The sequence below is a fragment of the Cyanistes caeruleus genome, chromosome 7, assembly GCF_971803275.1.
Source record: "Cyanistes caeruleus chromosome 7, bCyaCae1.hap1.1, whole genome shotgun sequence".
Lineage (NCBI taxonomy): Eukaryota > Metazoa > Chordata > Aves > Passeriformes > Paridae > Cyanistes > Cyanistes caeruleus.
Genome location: NC_141707.1, coordinates 25,255,365 through 25,279,982, shown reverse-complemented (window position 1 = coordinate 25,279,982; position 24,618 = coordinate 25,255,365). Strand labels below are relative to the sequence as shown.

At 41.6% G+C, this 24,618-nt stretch overlaps 1 protein-coding gene across 2 annotated transcripts in view; it reads right to left on the bottom strand.

Moving 5' to 3' along the window:
• ITGB6 (integrin subunit beta 6) overlaps nucleotides 1-17,056 on the bottom strand; it is a 52,105-nt gene extending 35,049 nt beyond the window's left edge. Inside the window, exons 1-4 of one of the 2 annotated variants that reach the window (XM_023931124.2) lie at nucleotides 16,938-17,056; nucleotides 14,947-15,124; nucleotides 12,812-12,979; nucleotides 11,910-12,144 (exon numbers count right to left, since the gene is read on the bottom strand). The gene's annotated coding sequence lies outside the window, so the exon portion shown is untranslated. Of the gene's footprint in view, nucleotides 1-11,909; nucleotides 12,256-12,811; nucleotides 12,980-14,946; nucleotides 15,125-16,937 lie in introns of those variants that run through there. The other variant, XM_086898573.1, reaches the window with a different exon arrangement.
• Nucleotides 17,057-24,618: the final 7,562 nt, after the last annotated feature.

The following is a 24,618-nucleotide window of genomic DNA, read 5'->3' as shown; positions in this document are numbered from 1 at the left end:
GAGAAAATTCTGGTCTCTATTAAATCAGAGTTACAGTTTTCAACTGACACGTCCAAACAGAAAACAGCTGTTTATCGTTCAGTGTAGGCAATGCTGAACAATGCAAGTGCTCCCTCCATTCCTGGCACAAATATAGCCCTGAGCTCTCAGCTTCACACACAACCCAGCTCTTGATTCCCTGTGATCTTGTCATACACACTCACACCCTGAAAGCCTGGAAATATATAAAACTATTTAAAGTCTGAATGTCCCCCAGCTGAGATGATTCTCAGAATATTAACAAAGGTGCAGGCACTCACACTTGAGGAAAGCTTTCTCAAGTTTGTGAGGTGGAGTCTCCCTTCTGTCCACCCTTATTCATCTCCTCAATGCATCTGGAAGATGCAAAGGGCTGCACTCCTTAGGTCAGAGGCAGATTGCTTTGTACTCGAAACATCTGGTGACTTTATCCTCTGTCTGGTTGGATTCCCAATGAAATCCTGAAAGCCCCTCACAATCTCTATCGGGGAATCAAAGTAGACTTCAAAATTTCAGTCAAACTTTTTAATCTGAAAGGTGGTAAGTGAAGATTCTACAAAAGTCCACAGGTTAAAGCACTTTTCTCCCAAAGAAGATATATGTTCTATAGCTGCATAGTCAAGTGCTTCCATACTCTTGAGCCAGCAGGAATGGAAAGCATTCTCTTTGGAAAGTCTGCAAAGAAATTTATCCCCCAGCAGACTGATAGACCCAGTTCCAGAGAGCAGCAATGGCAGATGTTTCAGAGGATGCCTGTCAGTTAGCTAAGCAATGAAGGCTGAAAAAAGTTTCTAAGCTTGAAACTTTGATTCGTCTCTAAGGAGCTGGAGATGATGTGAGTGTCCACAGAGCGGTGCGAGACTTCTGCACACAGGCCAGCACTGACAGAAGCCACACACAAGTAATGCACAGACACTGCAGGGACTGTCCTGCCTCTGCCTCAGTACAGATCTACCAATGCTTTGGGGAGAGCTGACAAAAGCATCTCAAGAGGAAGCAACAGTCCCCAACAAACAGCTGTATTTAATGGGGAAATTCACAGCAAAGGTGAAAGTTAACAGATCGGCAACTTTTGCTTCTTTAGTTTTGCTTGTTTTGGTTGGGTTTTTTGGAGTTTTTTTGTTTGGTTGGGGTTTTTGGGTTTTGTTTTGTTTTTTTTTGGTTGATACATCTGCTCTCTCTTTCCTTATTAATCATCATGGTGGGAGGTGAGTATTGCTCCAACAGAAAATGACATCCATTCAAAGAAACTGCTGTAAGCTTTTGAGTCCTGTATGAGTGACCTGGAGGCTGCTGAAAGCAAAGATCTGAACATACAGTGATGGAGCTGCTTCATTTCAGCTCCTGGGTTTTGGGGTGGGATGGGGTCGTATCCTTTTAGGGACCTATGACCAAAACACTGCCACAGAGCCCAGTGAGACGTGGTCTCTCCTGCCCTCCAGGTGCTGTTTTCAAGCATGGCTACACACGATGCAGTGCAGTTTTGGAAGAAGAGGAGGAGTGCCTGTCGCCTCTTCTGAAGGGTCTCTGGAGCTGGAGAACCACACAGAGGAAAGGAATTTTCCCCTCTGGCTCTGAGCAAAACAAGGTGTTGGGAATTGGTGACTCAGGTTGTGATTCATGCTCTGGTCTCTTGTTTCCGGAGCAGGTACTGCTGCTGCTAGAGGAGGGCAGGGAAAGAAGTCAACAACCTGCCTCTGAGCAAACAGAGGGGGAAGAAGGAGGGACTGCTCACAGACTGTAGAGTAGCAGCAGGCAGGAAACTCAGGGTGTTTTCAACTTGTGTTCACCTTGCCCACAACCCTGACCTGGCTGGTTCCAGCCAAGAGCGTGAGGAAACCTTTGTTCTCAGTTTTTTTGGCATGGGTGAGCAATGTGAAAGCTTTATTTGCTTTTCAGATTTGAATATACTCTCACACTCAAATAATCAGACCTCTGAACTGCAGAAGGGCTCAGGTGGAACTGGTAGGAAAATGGAGTGGGACTGCCAACCAGCCCATGACATTTGAATTATGCCAGGGACTTCCACGCAGCCCATCAAATCTCACCTTGCTTTCTGTCCACCTCTACTGGTTACATGGTACCCCTTGCTTTCCCTACACTATAAAAATGTGGGGCAGAGACAGCAGAGCAAGCACTTCTCAGTGCTGGTGGGTGATCATGGGGATGGAAACTACACTGAGTGCTGACTCCACAGCTCCTCAGACTCCTGCACTTCAGCTCAAGAGCTTTTCATAGCTTATTTTGTTCAGATTAATGCTAAATTCAAACCAGACCTGCAGGCCCCATCACAGAAGGGACAAGGTGATGGCCTTGCTGTTGCAACAACGCCAAGGGAAAGGCAACCCTTTATCACAGCCCTGCAGCAGGCCAGGCTTGCCTTTAGAAAAGACTGGTTGGGTAAACACAATGTCTTCAAGCCTAACCACTCGTGGAAATTCTAAACTGTGGAGCTGGGATTAAATCACTTGTAAAAAGTGATTCTGCTCCATTTTTATGCACAGAAAATAATTTTATAGCTGACCTTATTGTACTTAGACCTATAGAGGTATGGTGCTTTGATAAAACACAGGGTTTGAGTAAGGTTATTCTAGAATAAACAAAACAGATGAGAATGCTTAGCCTAGCACCCAAGCAGCTGCTAAACAAAACTGGGCTCAGGTACTGCATGAAAGCAGCTCCATTTCTGAAGCCTCCCAGAGCTATTCTGGACTCGGCCAGTTTGATTCCATTTACAGACACCCGGCACTCAGGCCCCCCGTACTCGCCAGCGGCTGCCGTCTCTTTTTGAGAAAAGAGCAGATTTATGGTTTCAGGAGCCTTTTGTGCAGAGTGCTGCCATCTTATGGATACTCTGCTCCTCTGGAGTAGGAAAATGAGTACTCTCAAACTCATGTGGGAAAAAGGTGATACTGAGAGTCCTGTTACCTTTTTACAATATTTTGCTTTGGGATTTACAGAAAAACCTTTGGAGATATCTTTGTAAAACTTTTTATTCATTCATGTTATATTAGAATTGTAATTTCGTTTGCATCCTTTTTTTCAAATACCATCTCTCATATTAAACAGAACATTACTTCCATCGTCTTTGTTATAAGCTTGGTTACAAGCTTCTAAAATGTCTGAAATTTTTTGCAGTGTCTTTATCTGTATTTTATCTTTATAAAAGATACCTTTATATTATCTTTATCTAGTATATTTATACTGTAAATTATTGCTGTATTTTATAAATCTTGCCTTATTCTTATGTGTTTCTTCTGAAAGCAGGAAGGAAACTTAAACCAACAGTGTCTGCTAACATGCAAACATTGAGAAAACAATATTATTCAGAACGTTCACTGCTTCTACAATTCTTAAAGTAGTGGTCAGAACTGCCGATATTATATATCCAATAAACTCATGCAAAACTAGTAATATGTAAATAGAACCACCTCTAAATAAAAATAAAATCAAACTAAATCAATTCCAAGCTTTTTTCTGAGTAATACCAAAAGAATAAGACAGAGTAGATTTTCTCAGACAATGCTTTCCAAGAGTTCAAGATGATTAGTCATGTAAATACTGTCAATAATATTATATCCACTGACACCTTATGCTCCTTATCTCATGTTTGTTGTGCTCTAGTTTGACACTTAGCAAACAGATTTATCAAAATTTTAAACCAATCTTAGAAAAAGTTAATTCTTAACATTTTGTCAATATGACACAGGTCACAGAGTCATGCTTTCTATCTGAACCAATACATTAACAAATTTCAGAAAACACTACTGCCACAGTAATAAAAAAGAGAGGGCACAACACTGCAAGGGATCTTGCAGACACTGAAGATGTCTCCTTTTATGTTACACATTCTCTTAATAAACTTATGGAAATCCATCATTAGTCCTGCTTGACTCTCCAGCAGGGAGGCAAAGAGAAGGCGGCTCTACTCACCGATATGCCAGAGCTACACGAGTTCGTATCATCCAATTTGCAAGCAAATAACTTCCATTTTACTGGGATACCCACACCTACAGTGGCTTGGCCCTGTCACTCTTACTAGAAGACTGTTTCTGAGACTTCACTATCTCATGGCTGGAAACGGCCTCAGCTCCAGCCTGGATGGACTAACTTTCAATATATATACATTTATTTTAATGACAACATTGTCTGGCAACTTAAATAGCTTCTTTCCTCCCTAGTATTTGCCCTGCCCTTCTTTCCCCTCCCCTTGATGTATTTATAGAGAGCAATTGTATATCCCTCATTCTTTGTTTTGTTCAGTACTACTTTTCTGCATTTCTTTCAATGTACTTTCCTAATTACAGCTGACAGACTGTTCTCAATACCCAGGGGACCTTTGACCAGAGGAACCTCCTACAATGCTGTTTGTACTCAGGTATCCCTTCTTTAAGTCTCCTACATGATATCTAAGGAAGATCATTTTGGCTTTTCCCATGGCTCCACCCCAGTTCTCTCAGGATCCTTCTATGACTGACCAAGACATTTTGGTCTTCCTCTTACCCAACCAACTTGCCACAATTTACAGCAGAAATCATTTCAACCTCTGTCTGGATATGATGCGGCACTTGCACTCTTAAATTCTACCTGACACCTCCAGTTCTCTGTTCCTTCATGATGAGACAGATATTTTTCACATCTGACCACACCACTTCTAACAACTATGGAAGTGCTGACACTTTGAAGGACTAGATTAAAGAATAAAGATTGAAAACCTCTAGTCAACCTTAAGGTAGCCTTGTAATTCCCTTTCCAGAGCAGATGGCACCATACAAACATTTCCCCAGCCCTACTATACTGTATCAAATATTTATTGGTTATTTTCTCTATTTTATCATCACACAATTCTTTATTATTTCTTGCAAAATGCATACAAAATTTCCAGATTACCAAGGCTAGTTAATGAAGCTGTAGATGTGAGGTTACTTCTTCCTCTGCTCTTTCTCTCTCCTTTGTTTTGGGAGATCTTTAAAGAAAAACTTCATCCTGTACCTGAAATTTATTTTTTCTTCTTTAAGCAATTTAGGATGGATAACAAACACTACTTCACCATGGGTCTACTCCACCTTGTTAATTATTAAAAATTTTCAAGTTTGTAAATGTTAGCTTTTATTTCTACAGATTCTTCCATTTTTCTCCATGATCTGTACCATTATCTTTACAGAAAAGAAGAAAGATAATTTGTTTGGTTTGGGCAGTCCTTAATCTCTACACAGTCTTCAATCTCTGCCAGAGAGAGAGTACTTGCCACCTACCAGACTCCCTTTTATTTGTGTGATAGGAGAAACCTTCTCTTTTTCAAATATTGTTACAGATGGTATGCCTGCAAACTTGACAGATCTGACTGCACCCTCCGCTTCCAGGTTCCCAAAATACCATTTTCACTGATAATCTGGTATGGCGGGGGCTTGCACTCTCTTTTCTAATTCCTAATATTTATTTTTTCTTAGGGATTTGTAAGGTGCTAGTACTCTCCATTGTCTTCTTACAATACAAATTACAGATTTTAAAATTATTATTTAAGTTAAACTTTAATAGGTTTGGAGCCTTCATCCAATTAATATCTCTAATTTCTTTAGGTACAATACTTCACAAGAACAAATTCTGAGAAACTAACAGGCCTATTCTTGTTCATTCTTTCATTTCTTTTCAATTTAATCAAGTTGGGATAACTTTAGCTAGGTTATTTTCTACAACCAGCTGCTCTATGTCATCACTACCTAACAAAGATCACCTAGAATAGCATCATGGTAGTCCAGTGACTGCTTGCTGATGAAATCTGCCAGCTATTACACCCTGGAATAACTGGCTCTACTGTTATCAGCAGCATTTGCTTTATACTCTATTTCTGAAGAGTTAAAATCTCCTGCAGTGAGGCAACGCCTGGGAGCTTCTCTTTCATGCTTGTATCCATCTGAGTTATCCTCTCTGTACAATGTTCCTTAGTGGTCCTTCACAAGACCTTCAGTTTGGCAGATCCTGTTCTGCCCAGGCCACCGCTCTCTGCCTCTGCAGGCAACTTCACTGCTGCCGAGGGATGTCTCTGTGCCACTGGTTTTATTTCTACTTTTCCTAAAAGACAACACATTAATTTAAGTGTGTTTCAGTCATAGATCACCTGTCCACCATCCTTCACTATTCTTGAATCCTGCAGCTCGAGCCTGTGTTTGCAGCTTTTGTACACAAACATCTTGGCTCATCTTCTATGACAATGTGCATTTTTTTTTTAAAGTGTCACATCTCTTTTATTCCTAACACCCACGCCACATTCACTACATTCCCACACGTGTCAGTGCTGATTTTGCCTGTCCATTTTTCTCCCATCTGATACTTTTCTCGCTAGCTTATTCACCACGCTCTGCTTTTCAGAACCAGGCATCAAAATTACTTATGAGTGTTCCCCAACATTTTCTGCTATTTATTAGAATTCTTTTACTGACTATATATATATATATATATATACATATATACATATATATATATATATATATATATATAACACCATATATATATATATATATATATATACTTGGTTCTTTTGTAACATGCTACATGGTCTGACAGGAGTTAAGATGAGTAGATCTAGTTAGCATTATATCTAGCTGTTATAGTATAATGATACCAATTATAGCAACCTTGGTTCCAGAAAATCAATGCCATGTTTGCTCCAATGGAGTTCATCCAGCTTGTGTGAAAAATCCTCCTTCTTCTCAAAAGCTAAATTCCTTACAACACTCCTCATAACACCAATTCTTAAGACATCTGCTGCTCTTTATTATCCCACATGCTTTAACACACCCTTTTCAGGAATGAAACCCTGAAGTGGGAGCTTTTCCTTCAGGACAAACCTACTCACACAGATTTCCTCTGGTCTTTCTTCTTTCCAGTGCTCATTCCTTTAGTCTTTTATCCTACAATGTGAGCTGGTACAGCTATATTTCATTCCATAAATGATTGCACTGCCAGCAGCACTAAAATGACTTCTGCTTTATAAATGGAATAAATAATGAACTGCATGCACATACTGTGTGTGTATTTTCCTGGAATACAGACATTTTAGCTTTAAACTATTCTCTAATAGTACTGCTGAACTTACATTTATGGGGCAGTTTTAAAATAGCTTCTGTTAAAATAAGTATTTTTGCATGAAAGAGCTAAAGTGAAAGATTGAATATACTTTTCAACTTGAGTAGCTTTGTGAAATGTCTCATCAGTTCTCCTGGAGATATTTTAGTCATTGGGAGTTAATCATTACTTGAAATTATGGGAAAAAACCTATTCAAAGCCAGTCTACCGTGTCGTGTTGCGTTAGGGAAGAAAGGCAGACACTGACTCATAGCTGTCAGTTATTTATTCAGTCAGTTGTGATGTGATTCTTTCCAATATTATTTTTCTTTTGATCTACAGTAAGACACTGATCTGGTGGATGAAACTTTCTCAGTTAGAGCAAGACCCTGTCCACCCTAATCAATAGAGACATTTGAGTGTCAAAATACCAGAGGAATACTACAAAATTTTAAAACAGTACAAGAAATATATATAAAGGTAAAGAGGTCAACGAGTTAACATTAATCTGGAAGAGGCATCTGAGTGTCCTCTAAAATCAGAAAAATTGTGCTTAGCAGTGTCTGAGAGCAACAGGAAAAACCAAGAAATAATTCAAGCAGGTCAAACACTGGTGCTAGGTTTGCTCCCAGGACTGTGCCACGTCATGGATGTGGCAACAACCAAACCTCCAGCAAACAGCAGACACAGGGCTTGGGCTGACACGCAGGAGGTGCCTCGCTCTGCACTTCCCATAGACAGTCAAGAGAAACTGGTTCCTAACTTGGGCATATCGGATGCTACAGGACACGTCTTCTTTCTATACTACAAAGACAGGCAAGCTCTTCTCTAGCTGTGTAGTGTGCCAGCTTTCTCGCATGTAGGGAAAACAGAAACACCTTCTTCTGCCTGTGTCATGTTAATATGAAGGTTAAACAAGATGGGTACATGATGCAACAATCAAAAATCATGGTAAAAATTTGAATTTAGATTATCTAACTAATAGTGTCAGCACTTGTGGAAAATGCCTATTTGTCATGTTCTCATGACGTCACAGTTTTCTGTGTAATTTTTTGAAATTTGATCACAGTTCACAGTTTTAAGCAAACAGAGAAGTAAACAAACCCATTGCAGTTGTTTATTCAGACTGTGCTGACACACAGCTATTCACGATGCCTGTGTATCACATTACTGATAAAAACATTCATTTTTACTAGGTCTCCATCATCAGTTTGCTTAAGGGGAGTAAAAAAACCTATTTTTCCTTCATCCTGAGCTGACACTTATGTTCTCATGTGTTACCATCTGATTTGTCTTGACCACTTTAACAGGGGTATTTTTTCTCTTCTTTCCCTGCTGCTTCAGCATCCCCTCTTAAGTTTATTTGCTGTGCTTGTGGGTTGAGCAATGACAGTTTGATTTAGCTCATGCTTCTGAACTTGCATATTAACAAATCTTTCAAGACTTGGCCTTTTGCTTATATTCTTCTAAGTTCATGGATTTAGGGTGCATAGTTTTCTTCAGGAACCTGGTATTGCGCTGCTTCTGTTCCTGCAGTAAAGATTCAGGAAGGCTGTCACTCAGAAGTAGCTTCTCCCCTCTTTCTAGAGCAAATCCAGGCTCAGTTGTCAGAAAAAGCATCACAAGCTCCAACCTGGGCAGCCATCCTGGCTGAGGAAATTCCTCAGTGGAGTTCTTGTGGCAGAAATCTGACAATCTCTATCTGTTTACAATTCTATTAACACTCTGAATAACAGCACAGGCACCACAGAGGCCTTGACTCTATTCCACAAGGATGGCAGGTAAATATTGCCAGAAATATAACGGTCCACTGTCAGGAGCAGGGGATTTCCAAATCTGAGCCTGAAAGCCTGGGTGGAGGACAGCCAAGCACAAGAGATGTGGAAGCCAGGAAAGGGTCAGAGAGGGAGCAAAGCTTGCTGAAGCTGATTTTCAACAGCCATTTGAGGTATTGGCTGTGGTTGTAATATCCACCACTGTTGGGAGAGATCAATTGCTGCTACCATGTTCTCAGGGAGGGAAGAAGCATCTCCTAAAGATGCCAAGGTTCACCATTCCAAGTAGGTTTTTTGCCCTGGGGAGAAACGACAGCATTTGCATTTTCTACTCCCAGACAGTTCTGCTAAGTGAAGAAAAACCGATCTCTCCATGACCCTCATAAGACACCTCTGCAGACACAGCCAGAAGGCTTTATATACATACAAGTGCCCTTCCTAAATAGTCTGGCAGAGCCTCATTTAAGAGGCAGCTAGTGCTAAATGAAACCTCATTTAGCCCAGGCTCTACCTCCCACACAAGTGGCCTGCAGAAGGCTGAGGATTGTCTTGCCAGCCTTCAGGCTGTCTGGATGCCAGCAATGGGAAACAGACCCTAAGGAGATGCCTATCCCTAGGTTCACAACCCTGTACCCCAGAAAAAGGATGAGAGCCACTGCCAGAGCACCACTCTACTATAGTTCTGCTGTGCTAAACCCTGTCTGCTTTGGGTGCTACTGGAAAAAAGTGCTGACAATCAGGTGGATTTCTGTTTTCATATGTATAGGATACCAGAGAGCAAGACAGATGAGAGTTCTGAATACCACTGAGATGCTAACCAGGTCACAGATGTCTGATTTAAGAGGCATATTCCTATCTTCCTAAACTTTCAAAAAGAAATATGTTAATGACAGGACCAGCATCTCATGCATTTCCCCGAGCTTCTTCACTCTTAACTGATAGCATGAATGTTTAATTAAAGCCTTGGCAGGGAAGTAGATCAGGACTACTGTATCATTTTCCCCTCAAGGCGTGCTTCAGCAAGCCGATGCAGACTGCTTGGTCAATGAGATACATCGATATTATAAGGCACCGTGCGTCAGGCCGAACACATAAAAGGCTGTGTTAAATTTTAACATAGGTCATGAATCACTTAAACTAGTTCAGCCCACCAGAATTAATATGAGAAGCATGAGTAACAAGGGGCTGGTTTTTGTTCTGGTTTTATATAAGCAGAAGGATGAGGCACCTGAGCAAAGGTTCATATGCAACAACAACTGTAACTCTGCTCGTGTAGGGATGATTCAGACATTTGGATCACAAAGCAGAAAGATCTACATTTGCATTTGGTTGAAAATCTCATGCTAGCTTTCTGAGAATCGTAATTTTGACAGCTTGGTTTGGGGGAGCCTTTTAAGACCATCAACTCTGATATAAAATAATAAACAGTATATGGAACAAAATCTTTTTAAAATAAGTTTTCCCTGACATCTACTGAAGAGAGAACAGGAAATGTTCAAAGTGAATGTTGCCTTAATTAGTTTTTCTCTTTTTCACCATTTATTGGCATTGCTAGCAAAATTTTCTTACAAAGGTGTTCAGCTGCGAAGATATTTTGGGTTAAACCACAAACATAGTCATCAAAGTACATTGAATAGTCTTTGGCTTCACTTGCACAAATAATGATTGTATGCCCTACACAGCATGCTAAGTATTTGCATGACCTTACATACTTTGAACAATATTTCATCATGACTCATCATTCTTTATCTCTATTTTTGCTGATTTTGCTTCTTTTATAGCTCATCTCTGTCTAGACCAACACACAACTCCTTTTAAATACAAGCTTAACCACACCTAGACATGCAAGCTCAGCCGGGCAAAGAGGTGATGTTTTCATCAGATTAACAGTTTGCCTTTCTATTTCAGTAGCATGGAAATATTTTTTCCTCTGAAAAAAACATTTTTTCCTCCTTGTTGTAGGGTGTGCACTGATGAAGCATCTGACTATGACGTTCACTGAGGACTCATTAAAAGCACTTGCTGCAGTAAGTTTACTCATTCACTTTCTGCACATTCTTGGTAGGCCTGTGGCATCTCAGACCTTGTGCCTGCCCCTGGGGACAGCACAGAAGCACTCACTGAGCTCCACAGCTTCGCCAGAAGGAAAAGCACCGCTTTTGGCATTGGGAATAGCAGTAGCTCCAGAGTGAAAGACCATTGTTCAGAAGTGGCACAATCATCAGAGATGGTGGCACAGCAAAAGCAGTGCAGAGAGCATTGCAACCAGAGATGCAAGTAACAGGTCTATTCATAGCCCTGCTTTTCCCCAGGGGATGGCGTCTTGCGAGTGACTTCATTAACTGCTGACAGCAGACAGACTGCGCCGCGCTGGGAGCGAAAGGGAAACACTCATCAGATGGCCCCAGCCACAACTGAGGAAATGCACAGAAGAGATAACTGGCAAGCCTGGTGCTTTCCTCGCTGTTCAGAAGAAGTTAGTCACATCCCTGAATGCAATGCTCTGTTTCTTTTCTTTCAGCAGGGCTCTCTCCTTGCATACAGAGTTGCTCTGCACAAAGGGTGCTGCTGTCGATTCAACGCACCCTTGGAATCTGCCCAGGCTGTGGAACATGGCATCTGAATTCCAGATCGGTTGCAAGTTGTAAGAAAACTCCCAAGTATCTAGGCATTTGTTACTTTTAATTGTCAGGAGAAGACAGCCACCAAGCCTTGTTACCTATCATTCAAATCCTTGCTGTGTGTGACCCCTTGCACTGTCAACAGAACTTCCCTCACTGCATGGCCGGCAGGATGTGTGTTCTCTTTGGTGTCTCCAAGGCAAACAGGGTCACAGAGCCCAAATTGCCTGTATCCTTAAAACCACGGATCCTCGCTCCATCCACAAGATTAAAAACCTCCGTCCTTACTGAACCAGCTCTGTTTGCCTGCCTGTGCTCTCCACACTCATAAGCCACTTGCCAACAGCTAAAGACCTGAAACACAAGGCTTTCTACACACAAGTGCTGCCTCCTTTGCTCCAAAAGCTCACAGAAAAACGTGTTGCCTTACCTGCTGCTCCCCAGAGCACTTGCACATTTCTCGTGTGCCGATTCCCCAGCACTGCAGACATCCTTGCACCGCAGCCCAGCTTTCTGCAGGATCACAGAGAGCTGCTCTTTTTCCACATGGCAGCTGCTTTGCTTCTTACCAGCCCTGAAGTCAAGCCTCTGCTTTAAAAGCACACCACCATCCTGCTCCTTCAAATTTCAGTTTTCTCTGTGGATTCTCCAGGCTCACCAAGCGTCTGTGTTTCAAACATTAATACTTCGATTATTGTCTTTCTTTAGCAGATTTGCTGTTCTCCAAACCCTATCTCCTATAGAAAGTCTGACAAAAACTGACCTAAAATGCCATTAGTCAAAATCCTGTTCTTCCCAGAGGAAACACTACTGGTCCTTCATAACCAAGCAGGCTATTTATAGGAACGGTGACAGTGTGTCTAACCCCACAGCACAATGAGAATGAGCCCGTCCAGACAAGACAGGATGATAGAAGCTGTTCATAAAATCAAAGCTGGAATTCATGAGCTGTACATCAATAGGGATTTAAGCAACCACTTTCTTTTGCCATTTCAGAGGGAAGAAATAAAGGCCTTCATAGCACAGGGACACACAACACATTGTCACTGGAATAATTAATCCATTATTTTAAAGAATAATGTTGAAGTTTTGTATCTGTTATAATCCTAATCTCCTCTCTTCCTGCAGAGCAGTGCTTTCACCTCACAGGCACCTGCTTTCACACTTCACAAAGGAGCTTTTCCTCATAAACTGCATTGCATGTTCATCTTAATAGACATAAAACCAGGTTCTTTGATCTGAGCAGCAAAATACAATTAGTTTGGGATAGAGAACAGAGGAATCCCAGACAAGCCCCAGACAAAAGCAGAAATGGCAGGGAGGCAGAATTACCTTAGGGAATGCACAAGGAAGCATCAGTGCCAGCTGGGTTGCAAATCAGAGCAGCAAACAGCTGTAACACTCTTCTAAGGCCCTGTGTGGGAAACCAGGCATAAAGAGCAGAGGCATCCCAGTGCTCACATCATTTCCCTCGGCAGTAGTTAAGGAGCTGGGGGAGCTCTGTAAGAAAAGACAAAAGACATAAAAAATAATCAGAAATGAGATGAGGTCTAATGTCATCTTAGGAATGCGCCTCGTTGAGAATTGAACAAACCTGTGAAGAGGCAGGGAAATGACATTACTCGCAGCAGGGCTGGAAGCTGCAGTGCCTGGGGCACCCTACAGTGGCCCAGTGGGCTCAGCAGGCCACCAGTCCCTTCCCCATGGCCAGGCTGCCCTGATATGGGGCAGACCCCACAGGTCCCAGCTGAGGACCCCTTATCACCAGTGCTGACGCTTTTCCCTCTATCTTCAGTAATAAATAAAGCCACTACCCCATCTCCTCAAGACCCAAAGACGAAGATAACCAGCTCCTGTTTCCACGCTGTCTCATCATGCCTGGGACATAGCCCTCTGGGCTCATGCACACAGGTGGGAGGCAGCAACACCCTGTGCTGACTGTCCCCATGGTGCAGCCTTGTGGGATGTGCTGCCGTGGAACCAACACCTTGTACTGTCCTCCCCCCTGCTCCTGCCTACAAAGAAATGAAGCCCCTCAGCAAATTTCACCCCCTTTGTGCCTGTAGGTGACTCTCACCAGCAAGCTGGTGGCACAGTTCCAGGGGCAGCTGGGGGGTCCCTCAGAGTCTGGGTGATGTCAGGTGCTGCAGGGCCCCCTCAAAACTCTGCCACACTCCAGCTCTGCTCAGCCTGTCCCTCTCCTGAGCCACTCTCAGATGGGGCCTGTTGAGCTGCAATGTGGCACTCAGGGAGGACCATGGCTGGAGAACAGAGCCCAGGGGGGGAAGTCATGGGGACTGATGGAGGTTGCTTTTTTAATGTCACTGTCATCCATGACTGTGTTTGCTTTTTGACAGAAGGTTGCCTTGGGCCAGAGATGGCTCTGTGCTCATTCCAGCCTGTGCTGGGGTGTGAAAGGACAGTGGTGGAAGGCAATTTCTGCAAGAGCCTCTGAGCTGAGAAGGTGATTTGGGGGAGAGGGAGGAAGGGAACAAAAAATGAAAATCAAAAGAGCTCCAGGGAGCTGGGAATGGACCTAAAGTGGAATTAATGGGCAAAGCAGTACGGTCAGAGTAAGAGAAGTAGTCTCTTAGTTCGAGTAGAATACTGCAAGAGAAGAGTCCCTTAGAACTGGAGGGAAAATCTCGCAGAGCAGAGTTTGCTCTGAGGGAACAGCAACACTTGTGGCCCTCTATAAACCCACATCATGACTTTTCACTGATAAGTCCCTGGAAGCTAATTAGAACCTGAAGTTGTAAATTGGCAGTTGATTAGGAGGCCAGAAGTGCCTGAAGAACACGGACACGGCAAGAAAGCCCAACACGCTCCTCCAGGCAGGGCCTATGTGGGGTGGACAGCACCTCCCTGCCCTGCCCTGCCCACTGCAGGCTCCCTGTCAGGTACACTGAGGCAGAAGGGCCTTGGCAAGCTGAGCCTGGCCACGGGGGCACCGAGCAGCACGGCGGGGACGTGCCCGAAGCCCAGGCTGCTGCTGGGAGCTGGGAGAGCGAGGTGAGGGAGGCTGAGGCTGGTGAGGGGGCTGAGCTGTGCTGACAGCAGCAGGTGAGACCCGGCAGCACCAGAGATCTCCCCTCACACAAACCCAGCAGCCCAGCCCAGGTGCTGATGTGCAATTATAGATATGTACAAAATACCAATCAGAAAGAACAGCTTCCTGGGCTGTTAGTGTGGCACTAGGTCTGTGACAGACTAAGGAATTCTATTACCTTTAAAAATGGAATTTAAATAGCTATAGAATGGCTTTTTAATAATAAATAGCAATAAAACTTCTCTACCAAATTTTAAAAATCACATGAAAAGAGAAAGGCAAAACTCTTCCCCATTGTGCTTGCCTACTACACACCTTTCAAAAGACATGGCTGGTGCCTTGATACCTGGAGGAATATATTTCTAATAACTATAACCAATTTTGTACTTAGATATGTACTCCAGGGAAAAAATCTTACCCAGGTTGTCTGCAGTTGTAGCAACTCATTATCATAATATAAATTTTTATTTTTTTCTTCATACAGGCACAGAATTAAAAATCAATTTCCTTCTTAAATAAAAATCTGAGGCCGGATTCATCCCACACATAATTCTGTAATTTCAGGTCCTCTTGATTGATTATTTCTTCAGTAATCCCTAAGGATCAAGAGTGGAAAATTTCAAGGGAAAGAAGATGTTTGTTAAACACAATTATGTGTGCCTTAAGGCATAAACGATAAGTAAGACCAGGAAAATAATTTTGACTGTAATAAAATACAGACTCCCTTAATCCCCAGAAATTCAGAGTGAACATTTATTGGTAATATACACTTCCCTAAAGTAGGTAAAACTCACAGCTGCAAGAACAGTGGTGCTAAACCAGAGGGCCAGACATGAAATGAACAAAATTACATGTAAAATTATTTTTGAGAGGCTAAGTGAAATTAAACGTTGTCATTGCTTAAGATGATCTACCTCACTGACTGTATTAAACTTGCCTAGATACATCTCTGAGAGCAAAAAATGCAGCTGCCTGGCATAAAACATGGAGATGCAGAAACCAAACAAGCTCCCATGTGAGAACTTTACCCAAGCAGGGAGAATAAAATCCTTGATACCCCTGTTATACAAAATTAAGTAATAGAAATAGTGAATATTTTATGGGACAGATTCATGTGAGATATATTTATTCAAGGCCAAAAAACCCCAGACCTATGTCCTTAAAGATATTTACTTAATCTGTGGTTAAACCCTTTGGCCAAACAAGTGCTCGGTTATATCGCTTTACATTCTGAAGGACAAATACTGCCTTTACTTGATTTGTAGATATAAAAGATGCTGGGGGTAGTGAAAATATATGTTTTTACTCGTATTACAATGCTGCTTCAATCAGAAACAGAATTTTGTGGTAGAAATTGCACAAATATCATACAACTATATAGAACTCACACCCAGAAATTCAACACAGGCAAATTAATTCTGTAGCAGCAGAGGCAAATTTTGCAGAGAAGTTGCTAGGGAGGAGGCATGACAGTGGGGATGGACTCAGAGCATGATGCAACCTGTAAGTAAAGAGCACCTGAAGAGTGTATGGACTGAGGAGGGACTTTGTAAGGTTACAGGAGAGGCTGAGCTTTCCCTCTGCCCTCTGGTGAGGGGACTGCTGAGCACTGTGCTGGGGAGAAATGCAGGCACCACTAAGGGTCTGCCCCAGACCAGACACAGTGCCAGAAATCACTGCTCAGAACAGAACTGAGTGGTAAATACATGAGTTTTATTCTGTCAGTCATAAGCTTGAGTGGAGTGAAATGTACTGTAGTGCTAATAGTCTCAAAGTGTCAGTAAGAAAAATTTAGCTTAGATTATGATTTCCATAATTAGTAAAACAAGTAACTATTGTACCATGCAATAAATGGTTACTGGTATCATGCAGGACTGAATTACTAACAACACCACAGATAATTTCATTACAATGCTGCAATAATGCAGTAAAATATCTGAATAAGCCAGAATAAGCATTAATATTATTATTATTATTATTATTTAGACTGTATAAATGAACACTAGTGTTTTAAAAAATCAAAGATATTAAAGTCATGAATAGCAGAGCAACACTGACAAAACAGCTAAACTTCCAACACTATTTTCCTAGCCAAATCAATTTCCGATAAACCTTACAAAGTAAAGGATATAGCACTAAATCTTTCATGTTTTTTACACGTATTATGAAAATAATTGACCATTAACTTGTTTATATGTATTTCATGAGGAATTATATTCTCTTTTGCAGCCAGTATCATGTTTTATAAAAAAAAATTGTTGGAAACAGAGGGAAACTGTTCAAAAAATATTTTTTTAATTCATCAGTGGAACGTACATTTTAATATTATTAACTGCAAATTAGAGTGATGACAGGAACAGACCTAGAATATGTGCTCTGAAGCCTATAATGATGCACTGCACTACTTACCATTCAGGACAGACCTTTCAATTCAGAAAGTGCTGAATGCATTACCAGGCCCATTGTCCAGAACCTCTGCCAGACATATCATTTGTCTCTATTGTGGTAATAAAGAGATTCCTGGCATTCTGGTATTAAGAAACCAGAAGTAATATATTAGTTTTACTTTACCTCTGTTACTTAATAACGAGCACATACAATAGAGCACACGCTTTAGAAGACTATGAAGATAGTATCCTATTGAATGACAGACTGTCTGGTTGATTTACATGAAATAACAAGTGCTCGTACGAGAAAAGGTTAAAATTAGATTGACGAGCAAATGTGCTACCAGACTGCTGGCTGACAAATGGCAAAGTTATGCCAACGTATTACTTATTCTGGAGGCGCCCAAGAAGCAAGCAGGAGGATAGTAATTCATGTGCTAAAATACATTCACATTTAGCATAAACAAAGAGTCCTCAGGGTCTGCAACAGGAACATATTAGCTACATGTAATTTATGCCAACCAGTAAGTCAGTGGAACAATTTCCTTATTAGATATGGAATTTGAATGACTTGTATTTTCTTAAGTCAAGAGTGGGCTGCTCCACTGTCATTTAAATTATTTCGGAATAATGCTCTGATGAATGACTACATTGTTCTTCCAACAAATCGACTGTTGTGCTACATCCTCCTTCCTGCTGCCAGCCACACAATGAAAATACAGATTAGTCATGTAGCTTTTCACAGTGGCTCTTGGATTATAGTCTGGCTGCTTCTTGGTCACCATAAAGAGCAGGCTAGTTCAGTAGTGGTGACTCCTTTCCCCTTCTCTTTTCCTTTCAGGAAGTTCTGCTGAGATCCATGAAGCCATCCATACTAAAACCTGTTCCCTTAAAGGTGTGAGGGTAAAATTTTGACTTGCTCAAATAAAGGCAGTTTGAGCCTTGAAATTCAGCAACAAAGACGCATCACAAACTGACCTTCATGCTCTGGGCATGTCTGCAGGTCTGGAAGCAAAGTTTTTTGATTCTATGGGTACAAATATCAATCCATCAGAGATTTGGGACACCTCTGCAAGCATCAGCTTTAATAATTAGAAGCTGGGCTTTGGTGATAATGCATTACAACCACTCAGACATGCCTCAATTTTTTGTCTCTGAGCTAAAAACAGTATTCTGAAAGAGATGGAAACAAATTACTGATGCCTGCTACTTTTTAACTCATTTTACACAAATAAACTAATTACACGGTGAACAGCTGTTACTGTATGAAGTGGACAATGCAAAACTGTATCTTTCTCCCTTAGCAGCCAATGGCAAGTCTGCAGTTTACTCCTGCAGAATTACAGGTCGGCCACGAAGTGAATTTTTCAACATGTGAACATGAATTAAACAGGAATTTACAGAGCAGACAATATGGGCTTGAACCTGCTCTTCATTGAAACAACTTTTTGATACTTTGTTAATATGGAATTTCATTAACATTAACACTAAAGCTTTAACAGACCCAAACTCATTTGCCAACCTGTTTCCTTAGGGAAAAGTGTTCTTATTTCCTTTCCAATTGTCATGACAGACAGCAAGTTAGGGGAGGGAGTTAATTGCCCCCATTAGTCATCACCTTGTCAGGATGACTGGCAGTCAGTAGCCTTCAGGCTTGCATGAGAAGCTAAAGCCAGTTGAGATCTTTTTAAGTCTGGATGGGAGAGACACCTCTGGACCTGCTTCCCCTCAGTGACACCTGAAAAGCTGGTCCAACATTTTATGCCAGGTCTTTCATATGTCTGTTAGTTCTTCTTCTTCTTCTTCTTCAAAAACTCCTGTCAAGTAACAGGGGAGGGGAACAAAAGGGAATGCAAGGTTTGAACCCCATCAGGTTCTCTTTCTAGCCTTCTCCTCCTCCTGCAATACTATATACTATTCCAGAAAGTCATTGACGACCAAAGATACACAGGAACAAGTTGTTACTATCTAAAATAATCTACTAGAGTACAAAATAGCCTCTATAAAAAGAGTAGCCATTTATGGAAAAAAATCTCTCCTTTAAAGTTATGATATATTAAATGCAGTTTACCACCAGAGCCTTCACAAGTAGCTGTTGGAAGCAGTTATTAAAGTAGGTATTAGGCTAGATTCAGATCTTGTGCAAACAGTTGCAGCTCCTGTGAGTACGATCACACTGACAGGCTGGTTTCAGTCCTCTAGGCAAGAGAGAGGCAAAAAAGTGAGAGACGCTAGCAGAGCATCTGCTAGTTGGATCAAAAAAAGTCTGTCTTGTTGGCAGAGCTATTGTCCTTTGGTCACACCAATCCTAATTTGAGTCCTGCTTGCAGCAGCATATAAAACCTGTGACAAACATAGTCATGCTGACATTGCGCTGGATGCCAAAAGCAGATAATCACAAGTACTTGAGACTGCAAAGAAAAAAAAAATTAAAAAGAAAAACCACACACACACACAAAAAAACCAAACCAAAACAAAAACAATCCTGAAGGCACATACAGGGAAGGAAAGCTTTCAGGTCTGAAACTGGGGGATGGGGCAAAAATTGTGTCTTTTCCTCCCCAGCCCTCATTCAACATTAAAAAAAAAAAAAAATTAAAAAAAAATTTTAAAAAGTCCGCAAAAATTGCAAACACATGCCTGGATCAGATCTTTTTCCAGAAATTCAAGTCTGTGTCTGTGCACTGTTTAGCCTAAAGCTAGGGTGTATGCAAAACAGAGAAATACTTTATATTTCCAGACTTACGGTATTTTTATTCATGACTGTCTGTGAACTCTCCTACTAGTTCTGATTGCTCTTTGGGTCTTTTATTGTTCCTGATACAGTAATCTGGCCTGGTCCAGAAGTGAATCATCTAATTACTTTGAAGACTGACAAAATCCCTGGCAGAGATTAACAAATGCTTCTTGTAGTCCACATCTAAGAGCAAGTCTGTGCAGGTCAGAGCCACTGGCCAGGCCTCAGACACTGGTGATGAAGTGCAAGGCTGTGTCCAGCAGAACCAGAGGGGAACACAATAATCCAAAATGCACTGGCAACATGATTCTCCCTGGCCAAAAGGAATGCTGCAAAAAGCTACTGAGATCTGAAGCACTAACATCCTCTGTGGGTTATGGTTAATTTACTCATTAGATTCAAGGTATACAGATAAAGCAAACAGCAAAAATACCTATTTCTGTGGGCCCCTTCTCCCACTTGCCACATCTCTATTAGTCAGTCTGGACTAACATGTAAGAAGCACTCTTTACTCATCATTGACAGGCTTTCTTGAATGAACTTTGCAAAAAAATGAGCTGCTTTTTCTACATAATTTTAAATACTTAAAACAATTTTGGTTTGTAGTACAGATTTTTCATTTAGCACCCAAGACACCTATTTACTTTCACAGCTTTATCTACTTCCTGAGAAGGTATTTGTTTGTTTGGACAAAACACAAACAATACAAAATACAAAAATACACTGTGTTTGGAATGAATAGACTTTCAGTTGTCATGGCTCTTATAAAGATATAGCAATAATAATATGGGTGCTCCCAAGAGTCCATGAAAATAAACTGGATTTAACAGGAGAAAGATTTCTAACTCTGTCCTGAGTTGAACCTTTGTAGTCTGCTTGAATTCTCCAGAATTCCCTTGCTGTTTGTCTCCTTTTGTGTTTGTCTGTCACCTCCAAGCTATTTACCAATTTTCCCTAATCTTGCATGGATCAATTGTGTTTCTGGTGACATTGGGGCTCCTCTTAGATTCTTTTTCTTTTCCTCCCTCTTGCCTGCTGTGCACTGAAGGCATCCTTATGCATTTCATTAACCAAAAGAAAATTAGCTTTTATTTTCCTCTAATAAAGACACCCCTATTGATATCTTAATGAGGACTAAAACCACCTTATCAGAAATGTGAGCACTTGCATTATATTGTGCAAAGGCAGGATGAGGTTTTGCTTTAATAACAGATAACTATAAGCATTCTATATAATGACACGCTACGAATGGTTGTTTACCTTTTGTGATTATTTCGGCTTATCCCAATGCCCTCTGGTGGCTGCACCAGGAGCTGTTACTGAAGCTCCTGGGGAAGATCAGCAGCTGTGGGAGGGAGGCTCTGCCCTCTCTGCTCCCCCGGCAGCACCGAAGGCGGCAGCAGCGGGGAGAGCCCGAGTCCCGGCTGGCACAGAGCATCCCCCGGAGCTCTGCACCCTCACTCACCTTGTGAGTCCAGTTCAACACGGGCAGCTCCAACAGTTGGCTTTGCTGATGTAGCACAACACTGCTTAGGAAATTAATTGCAGGCTTGAAACAGGGCAGCAGCATACACTGCAGGGCTGATCAGATGATTCCCACTTGGAAGAGATGAGCTGTGCATATGTGGACTGTAATACACGGAATGGTATGGTTTGTCCTGAACTGTTTTTCCAGACACGACTGGCTAGTTTCATCTGCAAAATACTTTTTAGGAAATTAATTTCAGTAACTGGCTAATTTTTTTGTTTGTCTGTTTTTCAATAACTGAAATCTGGATTTTCAACACTGTTGTACAAAATTCACCCTAGAATAGAGGGTAATGCTTGCTGTTTCGACAGACAACACAACTGAGCTAGACCACTCTTAAACACGAACAGTTTACCTAGAAACAAACCCCAAACGTTCCCACTTGTGCACAAGCTTTCTTCCCTACAGCTGGCTTTGTCCCATAACTTCTGTAGCTCAGGGCACACTTGAATGCACAAGTGGCAAAAGGCTTTTTGCTGTGTGAAGCCTGTGAGTTCTGATGAGCTGCCTCCTTCCCACTCACGTCAGAGCCCTCTGCCTACTGGCAGCTGGAACTTGTTGAAGTATGGAAAATGAACAGAGCAGGGCTGAAGGAGGTCAGGAACTGACAGTCCATGCAGCTGCTAACTTCTGGAGCATTTCATTCTACTGATCTGCACTGACACCTTAGAGCTGTTAGGAATCCAGTTTTCATTCTGTACTGGCAAAGACAGCAACACTTGGAGCCCTTTGAATACCCTTTCTTCCAACTGCATTGGAACACTTTCCTGACTCAAAGAAGACCTGGAGAATGTCAGCCCTTACTGCAGTCCTTGTCCTGTGCCTCCCTTCCCTCTCCACAGCTCCCTGCACATGAGGGCCCAACTCTGATCCAGCCCAGCTGTGTCACCTTGCTGGGTGCTGGAACAAAGGCTGTGAGAAAGTCTGGAGAGAAAAGAAAGGTAAAATTATAGACAGAGGCAGAGCTAGTGAGACAGGACTGCTGGGAGCTCGAGGGCTTAGGAGGGAAAGCAGCAATGTGGAAAGGGTATAAAATCTAAAGAAAAGAGCAAGGCAAGTCAGGAAGCATCAGGTCAGTTTCTTGGGGCAAGGCACCCATGCCAGGGGCCCTGACAGAGCTTGGCAAAAAACAGAAACAAGGCAATGTTGAGGGCCTGCTCCTGGGAGCTGCAGGGACTGACCCTTCCCCTCCTGCCCAATGTCTGCCTGGCCAGCAAAGCCACTGCTGGGACCTTGCTGGGTGAGCAGACTCATGCTCAGCCTGATGGCTTGTAAAATCCTTTCTTTTCTGTGGGCTGGTCAATAAATAACTGTTTCATGTGCCTAGTTATGTATATTCTGCTTACAGATTATCTTTGAGACTAGCTAAAGATACCAGAAAAAATTGTTGCAAAAACAAGCTGGTAACAAATGCCTGTAAATATATTTTTGGGTTTTTTTGACATTCACTGGAAGGCAAAATAAAATACAACAAACAAAACAAATAAATAAATAAGAAGTGTTTTCTCATTGGTATGATAGTATTTCCCAATGGGAAAAGGCTGAAGCACACAAAGGAAAATAATTTTCTATTTATACTTGGAAAAAGCTAAAACTATTTACCCAAATGTAAAATTTACTAGTAAATTTTCTCTTGGGCTTGTTTTAAATCATTGTTTTATTCCATTACCCTTAAGTGCTTCACAGACGTTGCTTGAAACCATCATCCCTGTGGGTGAATTTCAGGTGGTTAAAAGACTTGGGAAAATTTCTACTGCAGATGACTTCTTTGAGATCAGCAGAGTACATGTGCAGAAAACATTTTCCAAATATTATTCCCCTTGCTAACACTTGCATGTGGGGCTCTGAAGCAATAACACTGCTTAGAAAGCTGCCTGAGCAGGTTGACCCAAACACCTGCAGTGTGCATGCGGGAAGTCTTTAGGGTGCCACATACCTCTGTTCCTTCAGTTCTCCAAAAATCCCTTTGTACTGCAGTGAAGCTGCCAAAAGAGGTCAGTTTATTCAGCTGAAGGGAGACCAACATAACACAACAGAACTCAGAACACCACTGATGTAGGTACTGAGTGAAGGGTCAGTGTTGAAAAAGGCAAGATAACTTAAACAGTTAAGGCTTTCCTGTGGAGAAGCTGGCCTTTCCTCTTGGACATGGAAAAAAAAAAACAGTAGTATTTTCCTGTGATACGATTTCTTCTTTACTACAGAAGTGGGCTGCACAGATTTCTCAGATGGTAGATGTGGTTAGAACTGTCCTGAAAAGGAAAGACTGACTCATTCCACATGCAAGCTTTTACACCCTCCCTCTGATCATTGCACTGTAAATCTTTGCTGTTCTGACATCAGCTTGGCTTTTCTTAGTCACTGAAAGAGAAGTTGCCAAACAGAATAGGTTTTGTATATCCTAACCCCTATTCTGGAGAGAATTAATGGACTGAGTCTGAAAGCCAAAAGCCTCAGATTTGTTTGGGTTAATCAATGCCAGAATTTGTTGGCAGGGGAAGGATACAGATGATCTTTCACAGTTGAAAGAGTACGTCAGTGTGGCAAGCGTTCGGAAGGTAACACATATCTTAAATGCCACCAAACAACACACTGGCCTTCACAAGAAGGCACTGCTGGACAGGATAGATTATCTTATTCCAACACATGTGGAAGTTTGCAAAAAATTTTGGAGTGGTTGACTACAGCAAAAGGGACAAGTGCAGTGAAGTGTGCACAGGAGGAGTAGGAATACAAACCCATAAAATATTCTGACACATAAAATGCATTTCTGAAATGATGTTTCTGTGGAAAATTTGGTGGCACAGTTTTAATCAATCATGATTTTGTCTGGTATGGTACCATGGCATAAATTAAAGCTAGAAGGGGAGAGCAAAACAGCACTTACTGACTTTTATTTCCCATGGAAAGCTAACACAGAGTAGCAACAAAGTGCTTTAGATTACCCTGACTTTTTTCTAGCTCAATATATGCAGTCATTAGCAAGGCTCAGTTGCTCAACAGTACTTGGTTATACTGCTTGTTAATGCATTGCTTGCACTTGTCTTGCACCTGCCCAGAGTAGTTCATTTAGAAAATAGAGAAACATAGAAAAATTATGTTCAGTGCCTGAAGAAAGGCTACTTTGTAATCACTAGCAACCAAAAACCAACAGGGTTGGTGGATGATCTTACACCAAACATTTATATTGGTACACACTCATCCCACATGAATCTGATACTTACCCATATTTATCAACAGGTAAAAGAAATTATTAACAGCAGGTTTGCAGGTTGGGTTCAAAACAGGTTGTATGCAAGAGGCTGGAGTCAATGTTTGAACTAGTTGGTAATGAGTTTTATTATATACAATAAAAGTATATTACATAAAGACAGTGTATTGCTGTATATTGCCTGATAGGAATGATACATACAACCTTATTAGATCAGGCAAAAGATA